Here is an 8,240-nt window from a genome sequence, read left to right on the forward strand (position 1 = left end):
AGTAAAACCGCCTCTAGATTTCATTTTGCAAGTGTTGGAGATATTGACAGCTTAACAAACAAAACATACCAACACAAAAAACCCCACAAAAACAAATTGAAAAAGCAAAGCACATGACTGACCAAGGAAGAGATGCCCTTAATGAAAATGGAACGAGATGCATGCAAAACAAAAAGAAAACTGTCTAGAGGATTAATTAATTGAAGGAATCTAATTAATGTAACACGGAAGCTATGCGTTTGAAGAGCTTTGAACTGCGCCATTGTTGCCAGTGTTTTCGGTTGGGCTGCAGCTTGCTTAAGTCAAGTCAGCCTTAAACTTCTGGATCAGTTGATCGATTGGCAGAACCTCCTCAGCTAGATCTTTTCAGTCAAAAATCTATTGTATCGCTTTGTGAAGAGCTGCCTATTGTTAACCACAATTAATATTCCACTGTATTGATCGTTTCTCAAACTCTACCCAGCCCACTACTTCTGGTTGACTCTGTTGACTATTAATCCAGGTGTGAACAACCAGATGGGCTTTTTTCGAACTTGTACCACTGATGCGTGTCACCTATGATGGGAGGGGAAAAATGTACAGATTAAAATTATTCAGTGTTATGTACTGTAAGTTAATACTTTTGTAGAGTGGACATCAATCTCCTTTGCAAAACTTGGAGGCTGTTTCAACATTGCATTTTAGAAATGTAAAGTAATGTATGCAATGGAAAGAAAGCCCGTGGTTAGATAAGCGCTTCATCACAGAATGTTCTAAATCCAGTACGTGGTATTTGGGGATGTCTTCATATCGCTCTTGTACTCTTTCTAATGGGGTTTAGTGACAAGTTTACCTGAAGGAAAATGTGATAATGCCATTTGGGTCACATGTGAAATGCACTCCATTAGCCAAATGTTGGGTTTTTTTTTTTTTTTTCTTTTTGGTTGGATTGTTTGCAGACATTTAAATTTTATGAAATTTCCAAAGATTTTGGTTGATAAGCCCTTTTTTCTTCTAAATGATTTGAGATGTTCTTCTGTTCTTACTGTGTGTTTTAAATATAGATAAAATAGCCCCAAGCATTTAGTCTTTTCGTATTATATTTGATCATCTCACTATGACTAAAAAGGGGGAAAATGAGCCTGGCCACCACTTCAGTGTCTCTTATCTAGTCTATTAACATTATGTTTTATTTAAAAGGACCGCATTAAACATGAAACTCTAACTTTGGTGCATTTTTCAAAGGGAAGTTAAATCGCTGGAGAAACTAGAGTAGTATCCAAAAGTTATGAAGATCCCAATAATGTTAGAAATGAAAGATCATCCAAAGGAGCTGAAACAGGCAATCGTTTTTAGTCTTATAATTGAATCCATTCATATAAGACCCAGTGAAGTTTTTATACTAGGCTTTAATTATAAACCACCTTTCTCTTGACTAACAGCCTAAAACATTCATTTGTAAGCCAGTTGAAAGGAAAGCATGCAAACAAGAAAAAGAACTAGTCTGTTTCTCATATTCACATCACCCCAGGATCATACATTTAAATTGCACTTGGGACCGTTAATGCTTTGCCAGCCAGAAGATCTCGTAGTCAACCAGCCATGCTCCTCCTTCAAACGAATTACAAGGCTACATGCTCACTGGTCATGGCTTGGTTATAAAGAAGCTAGTCAGTTTGGAAAGGACTAGAAGGGCAAGAAGAACCAAAGTCACCTTGGTATTCCTGAAGGATTCTTTACATTGAGAAGGTTTGTTGAACAAATGTGGCCTTAAGCAAAAATCCTCAAGTCTTCAGGAAAGGAAGGCTCAATGCCACAGCTGGGAGAAAACACTAGTTACAAGCATGTGTGCCTCAGGTTGCAGCCATGGAAGTGCAGTGGCTTCTATGGGTTCCAAACAGTCAAATCAGGCAGCCAGCCGTTACTGTACCTAAATACAGCAAGTGTCGTAGTTTAGGGGGTTTGCTATGGAAGATGTATCTGTAAAGCAGGGCTTCTTAGCATTTTCGGGTTGTGGACCCTTTGAAGAGAAACGAACCCACTCCATACAAAAAAAAAAAAAAGGACATATCACATACGACTTTAAGGAGCTGATAAACCTCGAGTCTAGGCATAGACACTTGAGATGCTTGTTCGTGGATCCTGGTTTAAGAATATCCAGTATACCGTAACTAAAGCTACAGGGCTTGAAAAACTAGAGCAAGCCCATTTACCTTGACTGAGATGGCTGTGCCTCACCAGAACTGGACTGGTGTCTGGACTTTCTGGGTAAAAGAAAGACCCTTTGTGTAACACCAAAAATAATGCAATCCTCATTCACATCTGTTACGCTATGTTTAGAAGTCAAATGGCTTTGGCGTTGGCCTGAACAAACAGCCTTGCAAGAGGAAGCAGAAACTTGCCAAGTGCAAAGTGAAAATGCTCATGCGGAATCAGACCTACCGGCTTGAGGTTTCTGATGGTGACCAGCCCACGGGTGAGGAACTCTTGTTCTTGAGCCAAAATGACCAAATTTTGAAGAATAGGACAACTTGATTTTTGTGAGGAATTCTTTTACTTTACATAATCTTAATCTGTGAGTTGGGTGAGGCCATTTTCACGGAGAGGAAGTGAAGGCCAAGTGACGTGCTCCAGCCCTCAGAGCTAAAACAGCCAGTATCCTGACTGCCCAGTACTCTCTGTACTGGCAACCTCCCCCAAGTGACAGGTCTGACTCCACATTTTAACATGATCCTGCCCCCCACCCCCAGCTTCATCCAGTTCCATTTTTTGTTTGTTTTGCTTTTGTCTTTGCTACTGCCTTTTCATGGATTTTTTTTTTTTTTTTTTTACAGGAGCATTTCTGAACTTCTCTGCAGTTCTAATTTTCAACCTCATTCTACGAATTGTTCAGCTATAACTAGTTGTGAGAATATCCATGCAGTCAGAGACTGCTAGCCAAACTAAAATGTGCACTCTGGTCCACTTTTTCTAAAATAAACTTCCTATTCTGGAATAATTTTAGATTTACAGAACAGTTGCAAAGATAATATACAGCCTTCCCGTATACCCTTCACCAAGTTTCCCCTAAGGGTAAAATGTTGCATAACCATGGTACATTTGTCAAAACTAAGAAATTAACTTTGGTGCAGTCATCCCTGGATATCCGCTGGGGATTAGTTCCAGGAGGCCCTGTGGATACCCAAATCCATGGGTGCTCAAGTTCTTTGTATGAAACGCAGAGTACAGTCGGCCCTCTGTATCCACGGGTTCATATCCTTTTTCTGTTCTGGAATCCAATCCAGGACCCTCTTTTTGCTGTAGTCTAGCTCACTTTGAGTGCTGGCATGGGCAGCACTGTTGGAGTCTGTACAGCATCATATGGTCTGAGAATCTTATCGAAGTGAATCACTGCCCAACTGAACTACAATAAAAAATCAACTGACCCGCCTTTTACAATTCTTCCCATTTATTGCCTTCTCTCAAAAATTCCTCCCTCTGTGAGGACAGGTATTGAACAGGAAAGAGAAGATGGGAAGGAACTGAAAGCGAATGAGGGGAGATCTACAGCTACAAACTGAATGGTCTAAATAGCGAATCATACATGGTTCACTCGTCACTGAATTTATTGCTGAGTGCCGATTAGGTCAAAAGCACCGAGGGAGTTCGAAGGGAACCATCCCTACATTTAAGAAGTCCAGTTAGAAGATAACAGGGGCATCTGTCTGACCAACAGCCGTTGCCATGAGGCAGGAACAAAGCAAGATAGGGAGTGGTGGAGAGAGGTGCTGGGGTGGGTGCCGGGGCAGACAGGACATTTGTAAAAGTGACCTTGAGGCAGGAGGTGCATTTTGACCATCAGAACACATAATGTATTTAAGACAATGGCAAATCTTTCTGCACAGTAAGGAACTAGACGGTTAGGAGCAGTTTTGGTAGCTTCAACCATGAAAGTACGTCTTTCAAACTGTCATCACCTTTCCATCTCCCAAAAAATACCTGGAAACCCGTGGCTGACTTTTTGGTCTACAGACTTATTCCGGGTCCCCCTGTGCAGAGCCCTGTGGGTGAGGAGGAATGAAAGTAATCACAGCCTTCCGTTTGACTACTCCAAGGACCTGAAAATGAATCTAGACTAACCTGCAGATTTTACAGAGAAGGAGAGTGAGGCCCTGAGCTCAGCTGTATTCTCACAGTTCACACGACTCTAGTGTCCTGACTCCTACCCAAAGGATGCTTTGCAATATGTCATTCTGTCAACACAAGGACACTTTTGTCTTCCAGAAGCTCACAACCCAACGGCATGTGTAAGGGACTGAAACAGAACAAACATAATTAATAGGGGAAGTGTAGGCCTAAAGTGAAGACTGCTGGGGTATCATTGATGATTGGAAGGATGCTGGAGGATGGTACCCAGAGGGAGGGAGGGAAAGGATTCAGTATGGGAAGTCTTCATGAAGGAGGTGAAAAGCTGTAGAGGATGAAAAAGATGCAATTTGGTGTCTACACCATTCTAGCTGGTGAGAGGTACAGACCTCTGAGTCAAGCAAGTGTTAAGAATGGATACACAAAGTGTGGTAAATCAAGGATGGCTGGATGCCCGTGGACTGAGGCAACGCTGTCTTTCCTCTTTTATTCATTTCTACCAAGCCTTGTTCTGAAAGGCTTTTGAGCTCACCCTGACAATCATTAACAGCGATAAGGGGAGAAGAGCTTGCCTTTCCTTCCCATTGCCACAAGCATATGCTAACTGGTCAGAACCTTTACCTCCTAATACTACTTATAAGGTATGTGCTATTGAACTAGCCACTTAACCTAACCCTAACCTGTGAAACAGGTCTAATAGTACCTACATCTTGGAGTAAATACTACAATGTACGTGGTGTGCTTCACCCAGTGTTGGCACATAGAAAATGGCAATGCACTACGCAGAGACTGTATGGCATGTAAATATTTATACATCCATGCTCCAGTCATAGTCTGCATTGGCCTCTATTTGCAACTTCCTGCCCCCTCCCCCCAATTCTTCCCTCACAGGCAGGAAGAATCATCTGGTCATGCTGTGCATCTTTCCAGAATCTACTGTGACTTCCCATTTTCTCTTGCAATTAATGGGACTCCTACCTAGGTAGTCTTAGAACAATCTGCAAACAGAAGCAGCTATACTGTAGAGAATGTGTTCAAGCAGAGGCTCAACGTAGTGACAGCTCTGGTTCCAAAATGACGGCAATTCCACAGACATTAATTTAGCCTCATGGCAACCTAAGAACTCAGTGTTATCATCCATGTCTTAGAAAGAGAACAAGTGAAGCTCCAGGGGCTGTGGTCAGTGCAAGTAACCCAGGGCAATGTCATCAGAGGCAAATCCAGGTCTATTTGATGTCGAGGCCCATGGATTTTTCACCCTCCCACAGCTGTCTGGAGTTAGGAGGGATTCATTGGCTGGGTTACAGGATGTCTGATGTCCTTTCTAATTCAAGATATGGGTCCGCTTGTGGGATGGCAGGCCAGCCACGCCCTCCCTAATGATGTTCGTCTGCTGTACTCAGCTTCTGTAGACGTTCCCCCAACCATACAACCTGGCATCCCAAGAGCTTGCCAACCCCTGAGCCTTCGCTCATCCCAGGGACACACATCATTTCCATTGTCTTCTGCTTAAGATCATTCCGTCAACTTAAAAACAAGCAAGCCAGCAAACAAGCAAACAAAAAACAACAGTTTAATAACATCTGGGGATCATAGATCAAAGCCACCGTGTTGGGCACTGGGAAGAAAGCAAACTTGTTACCGCAAGAACCTTAAAATCTCTTGCGGTTATAAAGCATACAGACAAGCAGAAATGAAAAGGGAAACAACGGGCATTTTTGAGCACTTCTTTTAGACCATAACACACATCCAAAAGCATATATCTCAATAAACTAATGCATAAAAAATAATGAAAGGTAATATTTCTCTCCTCTAAAACCAGTTGGTGCTTTCTTTTGTTTAATCCACAGAATTGTATTCGTTGTTATTATTATTGCCATATCACAGAGGGAAGAATTGAGGCTGAAAGGAGCTGTTGGGTAAATGGCAGAGGGGTGATATTGGAAGGTAGGCCATCTGACTTCCGATCCTGAAATCTGTCAAAATTTGCTATGTGATTAGATGCTAGAATTAATAAGCAACTTGTTTTCACAATAATTCAATGAGATTTCTTGAGAAACACAAGGCCCAGAGGCGTTAGATTGACTTACTAAGATCATGCTTCCAGTAACTGACCAAAATAAGATTTAAATGCAGAAATATGTGACACAAAATTCTGCATTTAGTGCCCTAAACCAAAGGAAAAAAATGGAAAGAATGAAGCAAATGTAAATGTGGAGGGGGAAGGGTAAGCTGTGACAAAGCGAGAGAGAGAGAGGCATGGACATATAGACACTACCAAACGTAAGGTAGATAGCTAGTGGGAAGCGGCCGCATGGCACAGGGAGATCAGCTCGGTGCTTTGTGACCGCCTGGAGGGGCGGGATAGGGAGGGTGGGAGGAAGACGCAAGAGGGAGGGGATATGGGGATATATATATATATATGTATAACTGATTCACTTTGTTATGAAGCAGAAACTAACACACCATTGTAAAGCAATTATACTCCAGTAAAGATGTAAAAAAAAAAAAAGTAAATACAGGAGAGCAGAGATCACAGGCTCTGGCCAAAGAAGGGTATCATCTTTGTTAAAGATGTTAACATGAAGAGTTAATCCTCGGAAGCACCCGGTGCGAGAAGCATTTAATAAAGATGCAGTCATTTATCCCTTCTGCCAGGGCTTAGAGCAATTTCCAAGTTCCTCTTTCTGAATTGCCTGAGGGCAGACAGCTAATGGCCCAGCCTGGAGGAAAACAAGTCTCCTCACAATTTAACCAGGGAACTTTCCAAGAGAAATATTTAATTTGGTGCCCCGTTATCATGCGATTTTAACAGGTCACTGCAGCCTGTAACTAGACAGATCCAATGTTTATATTTCTCAAACCTCTGATGAGTACCTGCTGAGTGCATGCTGGGTGTACAACAGTGATCAAGGTATAGCCTCCCCTAAGGAGGTGACAGTCTTGGGAGCAGAGATGCTGGGTGGGAGGGGAGAGACACAACTGGGGAAAGACTGCTGGACTGGGAGGGTCACGATCTTGGGTGGGAAGAAGTGAAATGTATAATAGTGCAGATGTGGTTTAAAAGCCCGGAAGAGGTGTTGCAGGAAAGGGGACCCCTTCCAGGGCCCGAGAGTGGGCTTCTATCTAACATTAGGAAATGACTTTTCCAAGGAGACACACGTGCTGAAGAAAAAAGAGACTATTGGGAAGGGGTGCCCGGGCGGAGAGCAGCAGGGTGAGGGAACCCAGGAGAACGGCTCTGCCACGTGGTTCGCAGTCCCAGGTTTTAGGGTAATTGGCCTAGTTTCCACGTTGTCTCTGTCCAATCGTTCTGACTCAGGGTTCTCCCTGGTGGCACACACATTGCTCAGCCAAGATGGATTCCAGCGAGAAGGATCCTGGGAGGTTGGTAGGACATGTGGACTGGTGTCTCCTCTCCTTTTGACCTTTCCTGATTCTTCCGGTTGGTGGTAGCTTGTTAGTTCCGAGTTCTTTACCAGGACCTCCTGTTGCAAGATCACTCATGCAAGTGGTTACTAGCTTGCCTGGCCAGGGTGGGCAGTTTTAGTCAGTGGTTTCCCCTAGCAGAGGGACTGGGGACCAAGGAAGCAGAAGAACGTTGCTAGAAACAACTTCGCAATGAAAATAACAATTGAAATTAATACTGGATACCAAGAAAGAAATTTCCATACAGGAAAAGTAAGGAAGAAAATTGAAGGTACGGTGTGATACTGCAAATCCCGTTCTGGGAACACCAAGCAGTTCCGAACAACTTAACAGTAGGAACAGGGTGTAAATGGTGGGACCACAGCAGGAGGTGGGTGAGGGTCTTGATACCAATAAAGAATTTGGACTGTCCTGTGGGCAATGGGGAGCCACTGAGGAATTTAAGTAGAGAAATGATTGGGTCAGGTTTGCATTCTAGAAGCCCCGCAGCCCCATAGTTTTGGTGTTGCGTGAGGAAGGCGTCTAATGGCAGAATATTCACACCATTGAAGTTAGAGACGAGAGCTGCCATGGGTTCAGCCCACCTGCATCTCCAGCTCATGATGCAGATTCTAGCTGTTCTCGCTCTTCCCCTGGAAGATACCCGACATGTGGGCTGAAAGCATCATGGCTGTGAAGGCAATCTGGCTGTGACATCTGTCCTCCCA

The sequence above is a fragment of the Lagenorhynchus albirostris genome, chromosome 14, assembly GCF_949774975.1.
Source record: "Lagenorhynchus albirostris chromosome 14, mLagAlb1.1, whole genome shotgun sequence".
Taxonomy (NCBI): Eukaryota; Metazoa; Chordata; class Mammalia; order Artiodactyla; family Delphinidae; genus Lagenorhynchus; species Lagenorhynchus albirostris.